We start from the raw sequence: 23,562 nt of genomic DNA on the forward strand, positions 1-23,562 counted from the left end.
TTGTCTATATGTCCAGTATGACTAGTAGTTTGCATTTGTTTGCACCGAGGACCGTGGAACACTGTTTTGTTGGTTTGTCTTTGTATAATTGGCTGATGATAAACTTGAACTTGATATTTAACTCCAGAAAAGGTGCAGATGAGTTATTTTTGCCGAGGAAGAGACCAGCAAATAGAATACACCTACATTACACACCTTTGCTTTTTCAACATGGAACAGTTCAGCTATTTACTACATCAATATGTTAAGCAAATAACATTAACCAAAACTGTAAGAACATATAGAGATATTATCTGAAAGCAGGGTGGAGAAACCAAATAAAAACATCCTGATGGCAGCTATAATAGAACTCTGTAACACTTGCATGTGGCAAATGGAGGAGAAATTACAGAAGATATTTAAAAACAGCAATGAAGACAGCTTGAGAGGGCTTTTGAAGAGAAGGAAGATAATTGGGAAAAATTTCGTGAATGAAAAACTACTGAAAACAAAAATCTTCATTTCAATAGTATTTTTGATCTAAATAATACCTCAGCAAATATTGAATTAGATATGACAGACAATCTTGAATTAAAGTACAAGTACTATGTGATATTAATACTATAGGGAGATGAAATTTGTTGTTGTTTTGGATCCATGAGAACTGTTCAAATGAAACCCAATACTACTTTTGTTTTTCTCTTGACAGAAGCTGCCCAACATGCTGAACATTTCCAGTATTTAGTGTTTTCATTGTAATTGAATTAATCAACATGATTCAATGACATTATGGAACATATATTAGCATAGAAACACTTATTCTTACAGATATTAATATCCTGAAACAACTTTTTAGAGAAATTGTTGCATCTTGTGTTCTAGTGCTCTATGTTCAATTAACATCACTTCACTAAAGTAAAAGTGAGAAATCCAATGAAGAAAAAAGTTTTTAAAAGATGATTACTAGAATATTGAATGTGTTGACATAGAGAGCAGTTGAGGCAGAGTCTTAGTATTAAGGGGAAAATAGATAAATATTTGTCATAGAGGAAAATACAAAGGAGTGCATGAGTTGGGATTAGCTTTGCATTGACTAATGAAAGGTTAGTCAGCTGAGCTGATGACTTTTTTTCTGAAAATGTCTATTCATTGACAAAGTTCTCCCATGGGACTACATGAGAAACAGTTTCTTGATCTCCCCTGTCCAAAAGAGCAAAATTTTCCTCCAAGCCTGAATAAAGTTAGCAGACCATTAGCATCTTCCAAAAACTTGAGAAAGCAATAGTGTTCTTTTTTGTTGTTGACCCAGTCCTCAGTGCAAAATGATGGGCTCCATCGTGCTGCATCATCCATCAAGATACTAATTATAATTTCTAAATCCTTTGCTTCCTTGTTAACTCTGTTTTTTGAGTAATCAATTAAAACAACCTTTGAGAACAACAAACACATTTCACCACAACTTGAGTGTTACATATAACAGATGGTTGTGGACACATTATAAAAGGCCACTGCTATAACACTCTTCCTGGGAATCAGCCGTGTATTATGCTATAGTGAGAGTTATTGCAAGAATTGTGAACTGTATCACCAAAATTTGTTTGGAGTTGTAACAAATGACAAATCTTCAAAAAGGTGTGATCTTAAATTTATAATGCAGATTTTGTTCCATAAATAATAATTCTCAACTCTGTTTCTTAAAGTAATTTACTTTAAAAGCCAAAGATTTTAAAATTCCATGAGAGCTTTTGAAGAGTCCCACTACAGTCTTGAGAGGAGACAAGGGAGACTGTTCTATGGGACATCCAATGAGAAATAATATTTGAGATCTAACCAAAACCCAGCTAGGGAACTGTCACAAAGGAGACAAGGGAGACTGTTGTATGGGACAACCAATGAGAAATAATATTTGAGGTCTAACCAAAACCCAGCTAGGGAACTGTCACAAGCCACCAGCAGGGTTTTCCAGAATGATGACTTGAAATTCCAGAGTTCTGTGATGCAGTTAGAGGACTTGCAATTTTAACCAAAAATTATGGAATTCCTTACTATTGCCAGGATATCTGATTTGTTAAATTATATACTAATGTCAATGAAGTTGGAGCAAATATCCCAATCAAATTTCAGATGTATTGTCAGAGTACATGCATCACATCATATACAACCCTCAGATTCCTTTTTCCTGCAGGCATCCAATGGCATACTAGTTACCTCGGCTAGGCAAAACAAGACAAACACAAATGAAGTGCCCTCAGGGTTTCCTTGCAAGTTCTGTAAAAGGGTTTCTCCTGACTCAGATCCTTTCATCCTAGAACTGCTTGAGAAATGGGTTGTCCTTAATTTTTGACTGAGATTTTTATTAAAATTATCAACAATTTATTAATTTCAAATGAATTCTCATGGCAGATGTAAATAAGTAAATTTGGACAAATGACTGTTCTGCATTTGATATGTAACAAAGAAGAGCAAAGCAGGAACAAAATAAAATAAAAACAAAATTTGCTGGGAACATTTAGTTGGTCAGACAAAGAGATACCCTCTCAAATGATGACTTTCATTAGAACTGGCAATAGTTAAAGATAAGTGGGTTTAAGGTGCAGAATAAGTTGTGCGTGGGTTTGGGGGGGTCTGTATGGTGGGTGTGGGTATATATGGGGGGGGGTGTGTGTGGAGTGTGTGCATGTGCAAGAACACATAGAAGTATGTGAATATGGAAGTGACAGGTATATGCATTTTTGTGACAAACAATATAAATATTATTCCTGGAAAACTGGAGATTGCAATAGAATTCTAAATAGAATCATATTATGACTGTCATCCAAAAATTATGTCTGAGTATAAATGACTTTTGTTGTTCATTCATGTGTGAAATAGATTTAATCAAATTCCACTACATGCAAATCATCTCCGAAATTATCAGCGGCCCTATCAGATTAATTCAGGATTGATTTTCACTCATGAAAATCACTGACCAAACAAAATAAATACAATTAGAAGCTACATGGAAATCTGCCTAAGACGATGCTTATGAGTGTATATATATTTAAAAAAAAAATATATATATATATATATATATATATATATATATATATAAATATATCTTTTTCTTTGGCTTGGCTTCGCGGACGAAGATTTATGGAGGGGGTAAAAAGTCCACGTCAGCTGCAGGCTCGTTTGTGGCTGACAAGTCCGATGCGGGACAGGCAGACACGATTGCAGCGGTTGCAGGGGAAAATTGGTTGGTTGGGGTTGGGTGTTGGGTTTTTCCTCCTTTGCCTTTTGTCAGTGAGGTGGGCTCTGCGGTCTTCTTCAAAGGAGGTTGCTGCCCGCCAAACTGTGAAGCGCCAAGATGCACGGTTTGAGGCGTTATCAGCCCACTGGCGGTGGTCAATGTGGCAGGCACCAAGAGATTTCTTTAGGCAGTCCTTGTACCTTTTCTTTGGTGCACCTCTGTCACGGTGGCCAGTGGAGAGCTCGCCATATAACACGATCTTGGGAAGGCGATGGTCCTCCATTCTGGAGACGTGACCCATCCAGCGCAGCTGGATCTTCAGCAGCGTGGACTCGATGCTGTCGACCTCTGCCATCTATATATATATATATATCTATATATATATATATAGATATATATATATATCTGCCATATATATATATATATATATATAAAAAAATATATATAAATAAATATATATATATATATATATATATAAATATATGTATATAAATATATATATATATATATATATATATATAAATATATATATAAATATATATATAAATATATATATATATAAATATATTTAATTATTTTTATTGTTTATAATGAAATACGTCAAGTTAAGTCAAATTTAATGTGATCTGATTGTAGAAGTACAACCTGATGAAACAGCATTCTCCGGTCCTCAGAGCAAAACACACAGACACACAACCAGACATAACACACAGACGGATAAACAATATATATGCAGGACCTATTTTGTCTATACAATTAAATAAAAAAATATTGTTTCATAAATATGAGTGTGTTCAGTTCCTTTGGTCATTCAGCATTCTCACTCCTCTTGGGAAAAGCTGTTCCTCAGCCTCTTGGTGTTGCTGGCTCTGATATTCTTGTATCTCTTCCCCAACAGGAGAAGTTGAAAGATGCTCTGTCCAATGTGGAAGGAGTCCTCAATGATTGTGTGCTCCCTCTTCAGATAACAATCCCGGAAGATCACATCGATTGGGGGGGGGGGGGAGAGAGGGAGACTCTAATGATCCTCCCTGCCACTCTTATGGTCCTGTGGATTGACCTCCGATCATTTCTCTGCAGCAACCATTACCACACTCTGATGCACCCGGCCTGGATGCTCTCAACAGAGCCCTTATAGAAGGATGACATCATTGGTGGCCTGTAGCCATGCCTGCATCAGTCTTCTCAGGTTGTACAGTCACTGTTGTGTCTTCCTGACAAGTAAGGAGAATTTGAGCATCCATAATAGGTCAGTAGTCAAGTGAACTCCAAGGAGTTTGGTGCTCTCCTCTCTCTCTATTACAGAATTGTTGATGTGTAGTGGAGGGTGGTCATTCCTGGTTCTCATGAAGTCCACGATCATCTCCTTTGTCTTGTTCACATTGAAACTCAAGTTGTTACTTTCACACCTTTTCATGAGATTTTCCACCTCTTCTCTGTGGTGCAACTCATTGTTGGTCATGAGGCCAACTACTGTTGTGTTATCTTCAAACTTGAAGACACTGATGGAGCTTGATCTGGTGATGCAGTCGTGGGTCTATAGAATGAACAGGAGCGGGCTGAGCACACAGCCCTGAGATGTGGCAGTGCTCAGCATGATGGTGCTATATGTTCTGCTACCAACCTGGACAATCTTTAGTCTTTCTGTTAAGAAGTTCAGGATCCAGTTTCAAAAGGGAGCTGTTGAGACCCAATGAGAACGCTTCTCCACCAGCCTCTGGGGATTGATTGTTTTAGTTGCCAAATTGAAGCCTGGCATATGAGGCATCATTCTCCAGATGTGTCAGTATGGAGTGATCAGATAAGGCTATAACATCATCTGTGCATGGTTTCTGTGGAATGGGTGCAGTGTGTCTGGGAGATGTGCTTTGATGTGTTTCATCACCAGATGCTGGAAGCATTTCATAATAGTGGAGATAAGTGCTACAGGGTGGTAGCACCAGGATGATAGTGGCTGTCTTGAACCCTGCAGGAATGATGGACCACTGCAGTGAGGTGTTGGAGATGTCCGTGAGGATATCCATCAATTGATCTGCATACTCCATCAGTACCCACTGCCTTGTATGGGTTCTCCTCACCTCAGCTGTGGCTATTTTAAAACACCAATGTTATGTTAAGTAAGTTAAATAGAAAATAATTTATAAATAATATCTTTGCTATTGTTGGCCTTTCCAACCATTTGTTCTACAAAATCTGTCATACTTCAACATGGTTGTCACCTGCAATTTGTAATAAGACATGATAGGTATAATTTGAGAGGGGCGATGAGACAGTTTGGTGATGCATAGATTGCTTTTAAACCAGAAAGCATAACTAGCAATACCATTAACTTTTCCTTCATCTTTCTCTCTAAAATAGCTTCAGTCAGAAGATGTACAGTACTTGTTATACAAGATCATCAACACTGCTTCACGCTCTTGCTTCATGCTTAGACAGAGTATTTCACTTGTTTCTATCTTCTAACAGATGCATTGAGAAGAGGGAAAATGGTATTGACTGGATGACAAGATGATAGCAAACTAAAGTGTAAAATTCAGAATACAATGGAATATTTTGCTTGTGTGCTCATTTCATTGGCACCCCATCAACAGATTCATTCCCTCTGCCACAGGTACTCAATGGCTGTACTTTTCACGAAATGCATTGCAGTAACTTCCCTTGGCTAATCTAGTTGCATCTCTAAAACCCACAGCCCCTATCACCAGGAACAAAAGTAGCAGGTACATGGAAATGCCACTACAAGCAGGTTTCCCCCAAGTCCACACTATATTCACTTGTAAATGTGTCACGATCTTTTCATTACCACTAATTGAAATCTTAGAACTCTGTTCCTAATGGCATGGTGGGAGTACCTTCATCAGAAAGACAGAGGGAGTTCATGAAGTCAGACAGGAGAAATTATGTTAGGGAATAAGTAAGTGGCAAAGAAATTAAATTAAATATTTGAGCCTATTTTTGTGCCAGATGGAACAGGAAATAATGAAGGATGACATGTTTAGTGAATAAGGAGTTCAAAGGAATTAGCATTTGTAAATAAATTATGTTGGAAACATTGGTTTGAATGCAACTAATGACCTGATAAACTGCACAGGATTTCTCAGAACCTGATAAGCTGTATTCTAGGGTTTTGTAGGAGGTTGCTTTGCATGTATTGGCTCTCATTTTCCAAAATTCCACCGATTCTGATATGTTTCCTACAGATTGGAAAATAGTAAGTGTATCTCCACTGTTCACAAAAGGATGGAGAGTGAAAAGAAGGAACTATAGACCATTCCACCTGGTGGGGAAAATGCTTTGAATTTACAGACAGCTCTTTGTGGAATGATCATTTATCCCCATGCACCCAATGAGGGAATCTGTGGCAGGACAGCACCTTATTGCCTGGGGGCTACCCAGTTTGAGGTGGGTGGTAGCTATCCAGTGAAACGTGATGGACTCTCCCACCATCAGAAGCAACCCCTGGCACCATGCTCTAAGCCAGAGTGGCCAACATTTTAATTTTTTATTTAAACATGCTGCACAGTAACTGGCCAATTTGGCCCATGAGTAAATACCAAGGGTGTAAGTTAATTGGGTGGCACCACACCTTGAGCAGTAAAGTATTAACTTGGAATAAGTAACAAGCAAATATCAACAGGATGATTCTACAAAGAAACTGACCTGTCAGGAATCATCAGTGAAAGATTAGCAGTTCTCGTAAGATTAATTCATCTAGATTTATTGTCCAAATGACAACCTCAGCAGGAACAGAAGAGTAAATCATACTCAGAGTCAAACGGTAGAAAATTTTGGAGAAAGCACAAATTATAATTGAGGAAAAACAGTTGGTAATAAAATATTAGGTCAAAAGTGTTTCTGTACTTGTTCCCCTTAGATAAAGAAGCATGCAATTCATATCCCAGATGTATTAATTAAAAATTATACCTTAGTTTCCTTTTACTGGCTCATTTACACGTTGTAGACATCATTCTAAGATTGGCATTTATTGACCATTCCTCATTCCTGAACTGGGTGATTTCTGTGATCATTTCAGATGGGAGTTAAAAACCAATTAAGAGTGATTTAGTAAAATTGGTCTGCAAAATAGCTCACAGAATAAAAATGGAAGGAATTCAAGAGAAGGGTCATAAGATTCTCACAGAAAACAGAAGTGTGGAATTAGCAAATTTTAGAATTGACAGATTGTTGGGCACTATCAGTAGCCCCAATAATGACACAGACAAAGACTGAGGGGAACAATAGGCTTTATTGTACTAGAGACTGCTGCCCAGGTCCAAGGCTAGAAAATGAGCAGGAGGGAGAGGGGACTCAACCTGTCTGTACGGCACTCCTCCAGAGAGGGGACCGATGGGGGAGCGTCCGTTGCAGGAACTGTCCGGGTTGGGGTGCTGACAGTGGACTCCCGGAGTGCTGGGGAGTCCTCCGCTGCTGCATGGGGGGTAGATGTCTGGATGTCTGGTTGCAAGGTAGGCAGTTCAGACTCCAGGATCATCCTCTGATGCAGCACGATTGGGTCCACAGCATGGTCAGTAGCCGGCAAGGCAGTCTCATGGTCTCCAGCCCTTGCCAGGTCTCGTATGGGCACAGTGTCCGCGTGGCCATCCGGGTAACTCACAAATGTGTATTGAGGGTTAGCATGTATGAGGTGCACTGCTTCAACCAGTGGGTCCATCTTATGGCCCCTGACGTGCCCCTGAAGGAGAACTAGCCCTGAGGATGTCAGCCAAGGAGGAATGGAAGAACTATTCGCTGACCTCCTAGGGAAAGCAAAGAGTTGTTCATGTGGGGTGGTGTTAGTAGCGGTGCAGAGTAACGACTTGATAGCATGAAGGACTTCAGGCAAAATATCCTGGTAGCTGGACACTGGCAAATTTTTGGACCTAAGGGCCAGGAGCACTGCCTTCCAAACAGTGCTGTTCTCCCTTTCCACCTGGCCGTTACCTTTGGGGTTATAGCTGGTAGTCCTGCTGGTAGTTATGCCTCTGGTCAGGAAGTACTGATGCAGCTCCTCACTCATGAACGAGGTCCCCCGGTCACTATGAATGTAGTCGGGTACCCGAACAGAGTGAAGATACTGCTCAGGACCTTGATGACTGTGGCTGAGGTCATTATCCAGGCAGGGAATTGCAAAGGAGAACATGGAAAATGCATCCACCATCATCAGGAAGTAGGTGTTCCTATTTGTGGTTGGGAGGGGGCCCTGAAATTAACTGAGTTGTTTGAAAGGGTGAGTGGCCTTAATGAGGTGTGCCTTTTCTGGCCGGTAGAACTGGGGCTTACTCTCGGTGCAGATTTGGCAGCATCTGGTCGTGGACCGGACATCCTCAACGGAGTACGGGATGTTTCTCGTCTTGACAAAATGGTACAACCTCGTGACTCCGGGGTGACACAGATTGTCGTGCAAGATCTGGAGATGGTCGAGATGCACAATGGCACACATCCCTCGGGATAAGGCGTCCAGGGATTCATTGAGCTTACCCAGCTGGTACAAGATATCATAGTTGTAGGTGAATAATTCAATCCTCCACCTCAGAATGTTGTCATTCTTGATCTTACCCTGTTGTTTGGCACTGAACTTGAAGGCCACTGCCCTCTGGTCAGTCAACAAGGTAAATCTCTTACTGGCTAGGTAGTGCCACCAGTGGCGCATCACCTCAACGATAGCTTGAGCCTCCTTCTCGATGGAGGAGTGCCAGAGTTCAGAACCGTGCATGGTGCGGGGAAAAAATGCTACCGGCCTGCCTGCCTGGTTTAATGTGGCAGCCAGTGCGACATCGGAGGCACCGCTTTTCATCTGAAAGGGGATGATTTTATCAATGGCATGCATCGTGGCCTGAGCAATGTTGCCTCAAATTTGGTCAAAAGCAGCCGAGGCCTCCACCGATAATGGGAAGGTAGTCGTACGGATTAGGGGGTGGGCCTTATTAGCGTAGTTGGGCACCCATTGAGCATAATATGAGAACAACCCCAAGCACCTCAAGTGCCTTCAGGGTGTTATGGGCAGGTGATCCATGAGAGGTCACATATGGTCAGGGTCAGGGGCAATGACATCATTTGCCACAATGCATCCAAGGGCCAGGCGCTCTATGTTGAACATGCACTTGTCCTTGTTGTATATCAAGTTGAGGGACTTGGCCGTACACAAGAACTTTGGAAGATTAGCGTCGTGGTTCTGCTGGTCATGGCCACAGATGGTGACATTGTCGAGTTAGGGGAACGTTGACGTCAGCTTGTGCTCCTCCGCCATCACTCTCTGAAAAGCAGAAAAACCGTTAGTAACCCCAAAGGGCACCTGCAGGAAGTGGAAAAGTTTCCCATCCGCCTCGAAACCCATATAGATTCGATTGGCCGGATGGAGGGGGAGTGGATGGGAAGCCAACTTGAGGTCAATGGTCGAAAAAATTCTATACTTAGCGACCTTATTGACCAAGTCGGCTATCCGGGGTAGGTATGCATCCATCTGGGTGAAGCGGTTGATGGTCTGACTATAATCAATTACCATCCGGGGCTTGCCCACACCTCTGACCACGAGGACCTGTGCCCTCCAGGGACTGGTGCTAGTGGCTATGATCACCTCTGCCAGGAGACACTAAACCTCAGCCCGGGTGTCCTCTGCATGTCCTCTGAACTATAACGCATACTCTTGATGGTTATCAGTTTGTAATCCGGGGTGAGGTTCGCGAACAGTGACGGTGGGGGGGGCACCTGTAGAGTGGTGAGGCCGCAGGACGGTGCTGGAGACTGGGTGCTGAAGCCGCAGGATGATGCCAGGGACTGGTGGTTGTGGACAGTCAGCGGTGGTTGGGGGGCCCCGAACGACATCATCATGCTCCTGAACTGACTCTGAAATTCAAGGCCCAAGAGGATCGGCACGCAGAGGCGAGGCATAATTAACAATACAAAATTGTTGTAATACTCCCCCCCCCCCCCCCACCACTGTCAGTGATGTTACATAATATCCCCAGATACTGGTCTGTTGCAGCCATTGAAACCGTCCTGGTCATGGGTCAGATCAGGAGGGAGAGTCTCTGGACCACGTCAGGGTGCACAAAACTTTCTGTGCTGCCGCTATTGAAAAGACTATTTGTTTTGTGCCCATTCACCTCGATCCGTATCATGGAGTTCGAGATTGGGTGAGGGCTGACTTGGATAGGCATTCCTTCATCATCGTCATCGGTGGGGAGGCCTTCCTAAGATGGCAATCTCCATGTTAACCACAAAGTGTTCGATGAGGAAGAAGGCAGAAGTGGAGTTGGAGAGGTCAGAAGTGACGTCATTGGGGCAATAGGCCAAGGTGCTGAGGTTGGGAGCGGTGGCCGACAAGATAGCACTCCCCTTACCGCTCACGTAGTCAGTGCCAGAATTTCCTCTGGAACACACGCCGCGCTGCTCCTGGACTGCAGTCGGGACCTGCACACCTTCTGGTAATGATCCTTCTTCCTGCAGCCTGAACACATAGCCCTCCTCACAGAGCAGAGGTGACTCAAATGCTTGGAATGCCCACAGAAGTTGCATCATGAAGATGCAGTCGGTATAATTGCAGCCATGGTCGGCTCGATAATGCCTAATGCTGAGACCCAGGTTGAAGGTCCTCGTGGTGGAACATACGTGGATGGCCCGCTTCTGCCCACGATCAATACCGCATGGCGCTGGGCCAAATCTAAAGTCCTGATCAAGTCGATAGCTCTTTTGAGTGGGAATGGGTCCCCCTCAAGGAGTTGTTGCCGGATATAATGCGACCTCAGACCCGACACACAGGCATCTCGAATTAGTTCTTCTATGCACTGGGTTAGTGATGTAGTGGTCGTGGGTTCCCCCAAACAGTCTTTTCCCAGTGTGACCAGGGACCGGACAAACTCTTCAGTGGACTCACCACCAGGCTGTTGTTTTCTGGAGGCCAGCAGTTAACGGGAGTATACTACATTCACTTTAGGCTTATACACCACCCGCAGCTCAGCCATTGCCTCATTGTAGGTTGCACTGCTTTGGATGGCCAGGAATCCTCTGGCCGACTCGTGCTTGGAGGATCTTTAGCTTCTTTTCGTCAGAGTCAACCACCTCAGCAGAGCGTCAAGGAAGTTGCTAAAGCAGTTTATCCACTGCTCGAAGAGCACCAAAGCACCTGGGACTTGGGGTCAACTTCCAGCCTTTCTGGGCACAGCAATTTCTCCATCACTGGAGACCTCCAAAATCTAGTACAATAAATTGTTGGGCGCTATCAGTAGCCCCAATAATGACACAAAGACTGAGGGAAATGATAGGCTTTATTGTACTAGAGAATGCTGGCCCGGGTCCAAGGCTGGGCATGAGCGGGAAGGAGAGGGGACTTGACCTTTATGGCCTGAGGTCACATGGGCAGGACTAAGGGAGGAGCCAAGGCAGGAGGACACCTGGTGGGTGAGCCAGCCAGTACACATAATTGTATTACTACACAGAGTAAAAAGTTAATAAAAAAAATAGTTGTACTCCAGAATGCCTGAAGCAGCAAAATGTGTAAGAAATTAAAAGGCAAATTATGAAATACGGAGGACCAAGAAAATTCAAAGATGCACTTAAAAAACAATAAAATAACTAAGAGGAATAGCGCCTATTAGAGAATAAAAATGTGTGCTTGGTGTGGTGGCAGAAGTTTAGGTCATCTTTTTTTTGAATATTTTCTTTATGATTTTCCAAACAGTTATCAGCATTATCAGTGTCACTGTTAACAGTATCAGAATTGACCACAATTTACAATTATACATTTTATACAGTTTTCTGCAGAGTTCAAGCTCTTTACATCAACCTCTCTTCCTCATCCCCATATTTAACACTTAACTAATCATAGTTACACACAACATTCAAGACACTCACAACAGAGGTATAAAACATATATCAGGGTTTTATGGATTTGTCACAACACAGTGGCCAGTGCTCAGGATGTTTTCTTCTCTTGACTTTACTTGGTTGGGATGAGATGGAACCCCCCTGCTACACCCCCCCCCCCCCCACTGACTAAGGGATAGATGGAGGACGAGGTGTGATGGTGTACGCTATAATCATGCTCCTATGGAATTTAAGTATGGTTGCCAAATTTTCAAAAGAAGTGTTTTTTTTTCTTAAGTAATAAGTAATTTTCTCCAGGGAACACAGCTTTGCATTTCTGTGCTCCAGTGAGCAATGCTCAGGCAGGGGTCGGATTTCCAGGTAACAGCTATGCATTTCCTAGCCACTGCCAATGTGATCGTTACGAATTAAATTTCAAATTTGGACAGTTTCATCTTAAGTCTTATGTCCATTATGTTTCCCAACAGGAACAACGTTGGGTCCTGCGGGAATTCTTTACTTATGATTTTTTTCTAGAACTTGGCCTAGTTCTACCAAGAAGGGTCTCACTTTGGTATATGTCTAGGTTGTGTGCACAAAAGTTCCTGCCACAATGCCACATCTAACGCACTGGTATGACAATTATGGTTTAGATCTGTTCAATTTTCTCGGTGTTAGATACAGCTAGTGTAGAAAGTTGTATTGTACCAGCCTTGCAGTCATACTGGTTCGACACAAATCGGACTAGCAGCAGTCATCAATCAATATTCCTAAGTTCGAGTCCAACCTCTGTCTTGATTTATGAAGGCCTGGTTTAGGTCCTCCCACTTGGAGCAAGAAATACATTGCTGAGATGAACTTCCGTGTGCTCCCCTTTGAAACAGGGTCTCTATCACTGGACGTTGGACCTAATTTGACCTGCAAGAAAGATCTTACCTGAAGCTAGCAGTGGAACGTCTTACTTGATAAATCATACTTATATCTGAGTTGTTCAAATATTAGTTGCCCCTGCTCATAACAGTCTTCGACACACCTGATGCTATTATGTAGTCAGGTGTTTTGGATCTTGTTACCTAACGTCAATCGTATTAATCTAATTGGAGTCAGGGGAGTTTTTGGGTTCCTTTGGTTCCGAGATAATGGTTAACTTTATTCCAAATGAAGAAAATTTGTTTATTGGGCTGCTTGTTTTCCCAGAAAACAATTTAGCGTTCCATTTATAAATGAAGTCCTTTACTACCTTCTCACCTACCACATCATTGTTGGGGGGTCTTTCATGGCTTGGTTCAGCATCATGCTGAAGAAGATTGAAAAGAGGGTTGGTGCCAGAACACAGCCTTGCTTCACGCCATTGTTAATGGAGAAGGGTTCAGAGAGCTCATTGCTGTATCTGACCCGACCTTGTTGGTTTTCGTGCAGTTGGATAATCATGTTGAGGAACTTTGGGGGACATCCGATGCGCTCTAGTATTTGCCAAAGCCCTTTCCTGCTCACGGTGTCGAAGGCTTTGGTGAGGTCAACAAAGGTGATGTAGAGTCCTTTGTTTTGTTCTCTGCATTTTTCTTGGAGCTGTCTGAGGGCAAAGACCATGTCAGTAGTTCCTCTGTTTGCGCGAAAGCCGCACTGTGAACCAAGCCATGAAAGACCCCAACAATGAAGACGCTGTTTACATCCGGTACCGCACGGATGGCAGTCTCTTCAATCTGAGGCGCCTGCAAGCTCACACCAAGACACAAGAGAAACTTGTCCGTGAAATACTCTTTGCAGATGATGCCTCTTTAGTTGCCCATTCAGAGCCAGCTCTTCAGCGCTTGACGTCCTGCTTTGCGGAAACTGCCAAAATGTTTGGCCTGGAAGTCAGCCTGAAGAAAACTGAGGTCCTCCATCAGCCAGCTCCCCACCATGATTACCAGCCCCCCCACATCTCAATCGGGCACACAAAACTCAAAACGGTCAACCAGTTTACCTATCTCGGCTGCTCCATTTCATCAGATGCAAGGATCGACAATGAGATAGACAACAGACTCGCCAAGGCAAATAGCGCCTTTGGAAGACTACACAAAAGAGTCTGGAAAAACAACCAACTGAAAAACCTCACAAAGATAAGCGTATACAGAGCCGTTGTCATACCCACACTCCTGTTCGGCTCCGAATCATGGGTCCTCTACCGGCACCACCTACGGCTCCTAGAACGCTTCCACCAGTGTTGTCTCCGCTCCATCCTCAACATCCATTGGAGCGCTTACATCCCTAACGTCGAAGTACTCGAGATGGCAGAGGTCGACAGCATCGAGTCCACGCTGCTGAAGATCCAGCTGCGCTGGATGGGTCACGTCTCCAGAATGGAGGACCATCGCCTTCCCAAGATCGTGTTATATGGCGAGCTCTCCACTGGCCACCGTGACAGAGGTGCACCAAAGAAAAGGTACAAGGACTGCCTAAAGAAATCTCTTGGTGCCTGCCACATTGACCACCGCCAGTGGGCTAATATCGCCTCAAACCGTGCATCTTGGCGCCTCACAGTTTGGCGGGCAGCAACCTCCTTTGAAGAAGACCGCAGAGCCTACCTCACTGACAAAAGGCAAAGGAGGAAAAACCCAACACCCATCCCCAACCAACCAATTTTCCCCTGCAACCGCTGCAATCGTGTCTGCCTGTCCCGCATCGGACTTGTCAGCCACAAACGAGTCTGCAGCTGACCTGGACTTTTTACCCCCTCCATAAATCTTCGTCCGTGAAGCCAAGCCAAAGAAAAACCTACCACATGCAGGTCAATTTTCACCCAAGGTAGTACATCTTCCCCCTTCAAAGTGTGAGGCAATGTATCTCAGCTGGGCTACCTGATAGTATTTCTTGAAGTATGGCATTCGTAATCCATCCAGACTAAAATCCCAGATCAATTTTTCTATAGAGACCCTGGTACCTTTCCATTCCATAAAAATGTTCTTATTTGTGAGAGTAAATTTTGGAAGAAACCTTGGGGAAATGCCATGGACAGTGTCTGTAAAAGGTACTGAAGTCTCGGACACACATTCATTTTAACACTGTTGACCCTTCCCACTGCAGTTTTGGGCAGGAACATCCACCTATTTAAGTCCTCCTCAATTCTCCCAAGCAAGGGGATATAATTTAATTTGTAGAAATTATTATAGTTATTGTCTATTCTGACTCCTAGATATTTAATTCCATTTTGTTGTCACTTTAAATAACTGTTTTCTTGGTATTGACTGTAACCTCCCTTAGTAAGTGGCATAATTTTGCTCTTGTCCCATATGAGCTTATAACTGGAGATCTCCCCATAGTCCTCTAGAGTAGAGCACAGCTTGGGCAATGAGTTTGTTGATTCTGTCACATATATCAGCATATCATCTGCAAATAAATTGATTTTGTGTTCTTCCTGGCCTAATTCAAAACCCTTTATGTCTGGATCCTGGTGAATGGGTTTGGTTAATGGTTTCATGGCTAGTATGAACAAGGCTTGAGATGGTGGGTACCCTTGTCTACTTGGTATTTTCAGTGGGAAAGCTGGAGAAATTTTTCCATTGGTCACAACTTTAGCCTTGGGCGCAATGGTACAGTCCACCTATACAATTTATAACAGTTGGCCCTAACCCCAACTTTTCCATCACTTTGAATAAGAAATCCCACACCAGCCTGTCAAATGCTTTTTCTCACTCAAGGGCCACAGCCAAACCTCTCTTGTTTCTGGTTTGTGCCAGATGCATTATACTCAACAGTTTGCCAATGTTATCCGCTGCCTGTCTTTTTTGCACAAAGTCTGCTTGGTCTTTATTTATTTGTTTTGGTAGATGTTTTGCCAATCTATTTTCTAGAGCTTTAGCCAGTATCTTATAGTCTGTATTTAACAGTGAAATGGGTCTATAAGAATATGGTGTTAGCAGATCTTTGCCTTTTTTAAGAATCGTTGTAATGATTGCTGTTGAAAAAGATTCTGAAAGAGTATGAGTCTCCATTGCCTTGTCTCCAACTCCATATAGAGAGGCATCAATAATACGTTAAATTCCTTATAAAACTCAGATGGAAACCCATCTTCCCCTGGAGACTTGTTAGTCACAGTGAATTCAATGCTTTCCATATCTCTTCTTTTATAAAAGAAAGATCGAGGCCTTCCTGTTCTTCTGGGTCTAAATTTGTTAACTCTAATTTAGACAGAAACTCACTGGCTTTATCGGACCTAACTGTCAATTCTGGTTTATATAAATCCTCATAGAATTCATTAATCTCTTTTAGTTTATGGGTAATGCTGCCATTCCCAGTTTGTACTGCATTGATCATCCTTGAGGCCTGTTCTGTCCTCAACTGCCAGAAAAGGACTTTATGAGTTCTCTCTCCTAATTCATAGTATTTTTTTGTTTTGACTGCATTATGGCTTTTTCCATACTACATGTTTGGAGCATATTAAGTTTCAATTTTTTATTTCTTAGAACCCTGTAATGGTCCTCTGAACCCAACTTTTGGAAATCCTTTTCTAGATGAGTAATTTCCTGTTCTAATTCATCCACCTCCCTCTTTTTTTTACTGTTTTGGCGTATCCAATTATTTGACCTCTCCAATATGCTTTGGGGGTGTCTCATAGGAGGAATTTATCTGGAGTAGAGGTATAGTTGACCTCCCAGAACATATCTATCTGCACTCTTATGAATATGCAAAACTCTGCTTCTTTCACAGTATGTTGTATCCTGCTTATCTGACTATTGCTAATGTCAGGGGTGAATGATCTCAGAGAATGATTTAGCTGTTTACTCAGCCTCCATGATCCTATCCTCTACATGGTAGTCCTTGCCACCTTTGTTTTGGTAATTTTCTTTGTTGACTTATCTAGGTCAGGATTCAGACAAAAAATAAAATCTTCCCCAACCAGAATGTCTTCCTTTCCCTCTGCCAATCTTAGAAAAAAGTTCTGTATGAACTTTTTGTCATAAAAGTTGGGGGAATACACTAAGGATTCTGAATATATCTGACAGTGCACAATTACAAATCTTCCTGTCCTGTCTGTGTTCACATTCTGCACTCTCACTGGAACACTCTTCCTTATCAGAATTTCCACCTCCCCTTGCATTTGAGCTGAATGAGGAGGGTATTACCTAGTTCACCCATCCCCTTTTTAGTTTTTGGTGTTCCTGCTCTGTAAATACATTTCTTGGAGGAAGGCCAGATCTGCTCCCATATTTTTTTATGTGTGCCAAGACTAATTTTCTCTTTACCGATCCGTTCAAGCCATTAACATTAAAGCTAACATACTTTATACTTTTGCCCATTGCTTCAGGGATTTTCAGACATTTTCCCCTTGCGTCCTTTGCCCCTTGCCCATTGTTCAGTCAGTCTTTTTCCTTCAGCTGCCTGCTCCACTGGGCCCGTGACAAACCCTGGGCAGATAAAACAAGAACAAAGACCACAAGCCCAAAAAAAGATTAAAAATTTCAACAAAAGAAGAAAAATGAAAAAAACCCAAAGCAACACAATATATTACAACAAACCCCAATCCCATACAACACCTGCCTTCCCTTCTCTCTTCGCTTGTGACTGAATCCCCACATTGTCATCATCCCATCTATATTAAAGGTTATGCTTTTCGCACCCATCTACCTCCCTCTCCTCTCCACCCACCCTCCTCATGTTTCCAGGATCATTCTCCTCATTACATATCTTCCCCTTTCCATTTCTACACCCATTTATTTACATTCTTTACTGTCATTGTTTCATGAGCATTATTCCTGTTGCTGATTGTTATGTATTGCTAGTTGTTTGATGAACTTTTGAGCTTTGGATCTGAGAAAAATTTCTTCCCTCCTCCTAGCATTACTATTTTCAAGTTTGCAGTTTATCTGATTACACAGTCATACCCCTTTTGCTTTGCCGCCCTTTTCAGTGGTTTCAATTCCTTCCTTTGACGCAGGAGGGTCCCACTGATATCAGGTTAAAAACACTTTATTGCCCTCCAACTCAAAGTGCCCTCCCCTTACTTTTGCCCCAGCAACCGCTGCTCTTAAAAGTTTTTCTTGGTCCTGGTGGTGCAGTAGTCCATTAACACCAAGTGTGGCCTTTTTCCGGGGCCTGGGCTTGTGAAGAAGGACCAATTGGCCCTTTCGATCTTCACTGATTCCCACAAGCTTTCCTTCCCCACGATCTCTGGAAGCCAGCATTTAAAGAGGGCTTTGGGGTTTCTCCCCTCAATTCCCTCCTTCAATCCCACTATTTTAAATGTGTTCCAATGGCTATAATTTTCAAGAGTATCAATTCTTTGCCAGAAGCACCCCCTTTTTCCCCCCATACTACAGTTTCATTTTCCAATTGCTCTCATCTTGAACTCATTATTCTGTTCTTTCTTCCAATTCTGGTATCTTCCTTGCAAAGCATTTAATAATGAAAGACATTTATCCAACGATATTTAACTGGCTCGATTTCCTACCTAAGTCCAATGAGAGTCTATTTTCTGTCATCTCTAAAATTATCCATAATGAGGGCTCCAAGTCCCCTCTTCATCCTGCCACCGTCATCTTGGCTATCCAGTGTAGCCTGACACAATCCTCCCTTTCGACAGTACCAGTCTCCACATTGCTCCCATCACTTCTGACATCCCAGGCAGGCCTGCTAAGTTCTCTGTCTTGAGGTCACTGTGTTGCATCTTCCCCCTCTGTTCTTTTCTACTGCCCGTTGGAGCTCACTGTTCTGGGGAACAGGTACTAACCTCCTCCTCGCTAGTTGAGCTTGTGGAGGTGCTCGTCTGCACCTCCCTTGTGGGGCCGAGGTCTCCTGTTCCTCCCCTTACTTGTTGCTGGGCTCCTGGCCCACATTCCTGCCTCCCACCATTCTCCTTGAGGTGGCTGATTCTGTCTCAGCCCCTCTGTTGGCCTGACACTTCGCAGCGACCGGTCCCTGACTGTGTCGCCAGTTGCCGATTTCTCCCGATGCCACTCCTCTGGGCGAGCGCTGGGAACTCCCTCAATGTTGGATCACTGCTGCTGCCATTGGGGTTCTGAACCGTCAACGATTCCCACACCATTTTGCTGTTGTCGAGGTGGGCAGATTTTACCCTTGCAGCTCGACACTGTTCTGGATGTCATTTTCTGTTGATTGGAGTTCATTCTTCCAATCTTCTGGTAGGGGCTTTGTTCTTTCATTTTATTCTTTTAATCTAAATTCAATTTTTAGGTGTTTTTCTTTTGTCCTGATCCAAGAGTTATCAGGGACATGTCCCACCCCTCCCTTTGCATCACACGACCCTTAGATCTACTGCTTAATGAGTTATTTGAAAATATCTTCAAAAAGGCAAGTAATGTTGAATCTGGATGAGAGAAAATTTGTAAAATTTAGCATTTGAAAAGTCTTGTAAAAGATGAAAGCTTAAGAGTGTTAGTATATTTGAAAGAGGATAAACTACCAAATTGGGAGGAAATCTATACCAGGGTATTAAAAGTGAGGAGAATTGTAGATCACCATTTTTCAACATCCTTGGCTGAAGGATGATAATTAACATTGAACCAACAAACTGCTCAAGGGAATACACAAAAGTGAAAGAGAAATTCAGCAGGTGCCCCAGCATCCATAAGAGGCAAAGATAGATAACCAACATTTCGAGCCTTTGTCAAGCTATGAGCAAAAAGAAGGTAGGTGCCTGAATAAAAAGGTTGGGGGAGGAGCACAATCCAACAGTCAAGGGGTCATATGTAGACATGATAGGAGGGCAGGAGAGAGAAAAGCTGAGAAATTATCGGGTAAGGGGGTAATTCTGTGAATGCAGAGCTGGAAAAAGGAGACAGAGGGATAGGGGAAAAAGAGGGTGATAAGGGGTTGGAAGCTGGAGGAATGGAGGCACTAGGATAGGGAGTGAGAGAGATGGGGGGAGGGGACTATTGTAAATAGGAGAACTCAACATTAAGGCTATCTGGTTGGAGGATGCCAAGACAGATTGAGGTGTTGTTCCTCTAATTTGTGAGTGGTCTCAGTTGGGCAATTCATTTCCTCCAGCTCTGCATTCACAGAACTACCATTCCACACCACCCCCCCCCCCCCACCTCAATCATTTCTCAGCATTTCTCTCCTGTCCTCCCATCCAGTCCATGAATGGTCTTCTGGCCAATGGTCCTCCCTTGCCCCTTCGTCTTACCTTTTTATTCATACTTTGACAAAGGGCTCATGTCTGAAACATTAGTTATATATCTTTGCAGGTTCTGCTAAGTTTCTCCAGCACTTTTGTGTACTTACTACAACCACAACATTTGCAAATGTTCTTATTTCACTTCAATCTGCTACAGGAATTCAGTGAGTAGAGGTGCATCAGTGGAGAAAAAGAATTGTCAACATTTTGGGCAGGAACCCTTCAACAAGACAATAATTATTTTATCTCACTGTGGCTGCTTGACCCATGGAGTTCCTTCAACAAATTTGTTGCTCCAGATTCCAATATCTGCAGTTTCCTGTGCATTTACCATTTTCTTATAGAAGTCAAAAGGATAAACTGTATATTTAGAAGTCAGTTGTTTTCACTTTGATGTGAGGAAATTATTGATACTAATTCTCTGGGGCAGTCAGAAATGATTTAGATGGACACAGACTTTCAAGCATGGGTCTGTTGAAGAATGATGTTTATAAGAATAAGGATCAAGGATGTTGTCTTCATTGATTTTGGAAGGCATTTGATAATGATCTATATAATAGGCTGGTTAAACAAGTAAAAGTCCATGGGATTCAAATTGCATCCAAAATTGGCTGTGGCAGGCAGCAAAGGGCAATAGTTGATGAGCATTTTTATGACTGAAAAGTTGATACAGTGAGATTTAGTCCTCTGCCTTTTCTAAAATTTGGTAATGATTGAGACTTAAGCCCCTTTCACACCTGCAAGTAGTCGCAGGAAATAACAGCAAATTGGCATAAAAAGGGTCTAGTGTGAAAGCAAAATCTTCTCAACGCTGGCGTGAGATGATTTCCTCTCATGCTGGGGATAGACAGCCTTGACCCCTAGTACAATGTCCACCCTCTGCAGATGCCATTGTTGTAATCAGGCAAGTGTAGAATGAGCAATTGCATTCTGGGATAGAAATGTAAAGGAAGAAAAGATTAAAATGAAGGTATAAACTTTGCTGTGGGAAAATTACAGTGGGAGAGAAGAAATAAATAGTAATAGTGGACAATTTTTAAAGAGCGTGGGAAAGTTGGTAGTGCTATTCTGCACAATGTATAAAGAACGTGGGGAAAAAGTGATGATGGACCTAACTTCCCAGAATGCTGTGTGGCAGAGAAACCCCTCCATGAATGCTCTGTGCATGCAGACGTGCATATAGCCCTTTCTCTGCCACAGGACATTCTGGGAGGGCAGGTTTGCCATCACTTTTTCCCACAGCATTTCAATATTGTGCTTTATAGCGCTACAAACTTTCCCACGCTGTATAAATTGTTAGTGATATATATTATGGTCCCTTATAAAGGTTTATATAGGTCGGCACAACAACAATGGGCTGAAGGGCTCATACGGTGCTGTAAAAAAAAAGCTTAATTATGTTATAATTAGACCTGATTAATTTTGTTTGGAAACTGATCAGGATTTAGGGCAGGTCCACCTTTGCTCAATGCATCAAGTTGTTACTGGTAGAAGGTAGAACAATCTAAACCCTGAAGGTGGCTCTTTGCAAGTGTGAACACGTGCAGTGTTCCAGTTAAGAGTGGTCAAGTATGAACAGCAAAAATGCCATTCCTATTCTGGGATACTGAACAGCCAATTTAGTGGGATGCAAGTGTAAAAGGGGACTTTAGATAGAGTGGCATGACAAAGAATTTTAGTAATATAGTTGGCTACATAGTACCCAAACTTTAAATTGCAGAAATGTAAGGATGATCTGATCAGTTGTATAGAAATACAACAAATTGGATTTAATACAAAGTATGAGAAAATGATTTTGAAGAGATACAACAATGCAAGGGATAACACTGCATTTCAGAAGATATTGAGAGGTGCAGAGAGATAGTGGGATGAAGTTTATGTTTATAGATCCTTTAAGGAAGCAAGATGGGTCAATAAGGTGGTTTAAAAGCCATTAGTGGAGACATACAACACTACAGACTCTGTATTGCCTTCAGTTCTGATCACGATAGGAAAGACATGATTGGATTGCCAAGGTTACAGAGAATGAGAAGGTTGTTGTCAGGAAAATATTTTAGCATAAAGAAAGACTGAATAAATTCACGTTGTTTTCTTTGGAACAGTGGGTCTGAGGATAGGCTGAGGGACCTGAGTGCAAAAAAGGAAGGAACAATTTCCAAGAAAGTGATAGCCATCTGGCAGAAACTCTCAATATATTAAAATGTATTTGGATGTGCACTTAATATGCTGTGACCTGCAGGGCAACACATCTGAAGATGAAAGGTGGGATTTGGCTGGAAGCCAATGCCAAGCACAATGTATGGTAGACTGTGAGACCAGAGTCACATGCAAGCCAGACCAGATAAGGACAGATTTCTTTCCCCCATGGGATATGAGTGAACATGATGTGTTTTACAGTGGTTTCATGATCACCAATTCTCATATTGACTCTTTAATTGCAGTTTATTTCATTAAATAAATCTAAATTTCCCAGCTGCATGGTATGAGTCCAATTCATGGCTCTGGATCTTTAGTCCAGGCCTCTCGATACTAGTTTAGTAACAACAGAAACAATGGTAGCCACCAACAGCACCAGATTCAAAATGGGTTGCTGGCAATGTAATAGTGTTACACTTACCGTGCCATCTTCTCTGCAAACAATGGCTTCTCCATCATATAATCATATGAAGTCCTTTTGCTAGCTTTTGATGGGTCAATTATTATTTAGTTCATCATAAGGAAATCTATGGAAGTGTACATTATTCAGCATGCAAACATCAATTTATTCTTTCAGGACCTCACTAGACTGAATGTAGATACAATTACATTTTTTAAGAATATTTAAAATGAAACAAAATATTGACTTCAGTGGAACCAAATTTGCAGAGGAGAGTACATATGACAGTTCATGTTCTGATATGTGTTTAGTGTTGGCAGCTCAATCTGATTTCCTTCCCTAATTTGTTTAAAATTAATAAACACAATTTACCTTCAAGGAATACAAAGATTAGCATCATTTGTTGGAAGGCGTGAAATCATGATTTCAGCTGAAATTTTATTTTCCTCAATGTTTGTGAGATCAGGTGGGTACTGTGGTAAGATACTGTTCAGAGCAAAGGCACTTGTAAACTTTCCAGACTAGAATCTAGAGTTGTTAAATAAATGCTGAAATGAAAAGTGAAGCCTGTTGCTTTAAGAGTCTCAGGGTCAATCAATTTTAACAATTACTAGATTTGGCAAGAAAGACAATTAATATGTTTATAGTTATGCAAATTATATATTTGCTGGGATGGTTAACCTCCTAGATTTTTCAATTAAATCCATGATCTAGCACTTAATCAGTAAAATAGGCTGTGGAAAACAAATTAAAACATTGAATGTTGCATGCTATTCAGGAATTCAAATTTATATCTACCTTACCTGAAGGCTTCCATAATATTAACTTTTACCTGAA

The 23,562-nt window shown here is 42.1% G+C and overlaps 1 protein-coding gene across 2 annotated transcripts in view; it reads right to left on the reverse strand.

Moving 5' to 3' along the window:
* Positions 1 to 23,562, reverse strand: part of LOC138758057 (uncharacterized) — a 356,156-nt gene that overhangs the window by 330,827 nt on the left and 1,767 nt on the right. The window contains exon 1 of one of the 2 annotated variants that reach the window (XM_069926417.1): positions 22,747 to 22,805. The exons of the other annotated variant lie outside the window; for it this stretch is intronic. The gene's annotated coding sequence lies outside the window, so the exon portion shown is untranslated. Of the gene's footprint in view, positions 1 to 22,746; positions 22,806 to 23,562 lie in introns of those variants that run through there. 2 annotated transcript variants of the gene reach the window in all.

This window comes from Narcine bancroftii, chromosome 3 (assembly GCF_036971445.1).
Source record: "Narcine bancroftii isolate sNarBan1 chromosome 3, sNarBan1.hap1, whole genome shotgun sequence".
Taxonomy (NCBI): domain Eukaryota; kingdom Metazoa; phylum Chordata; class Chondrichthyes; order Torpediniformes; family Narcinidae; genus Narcine; species Narcine bancroftii.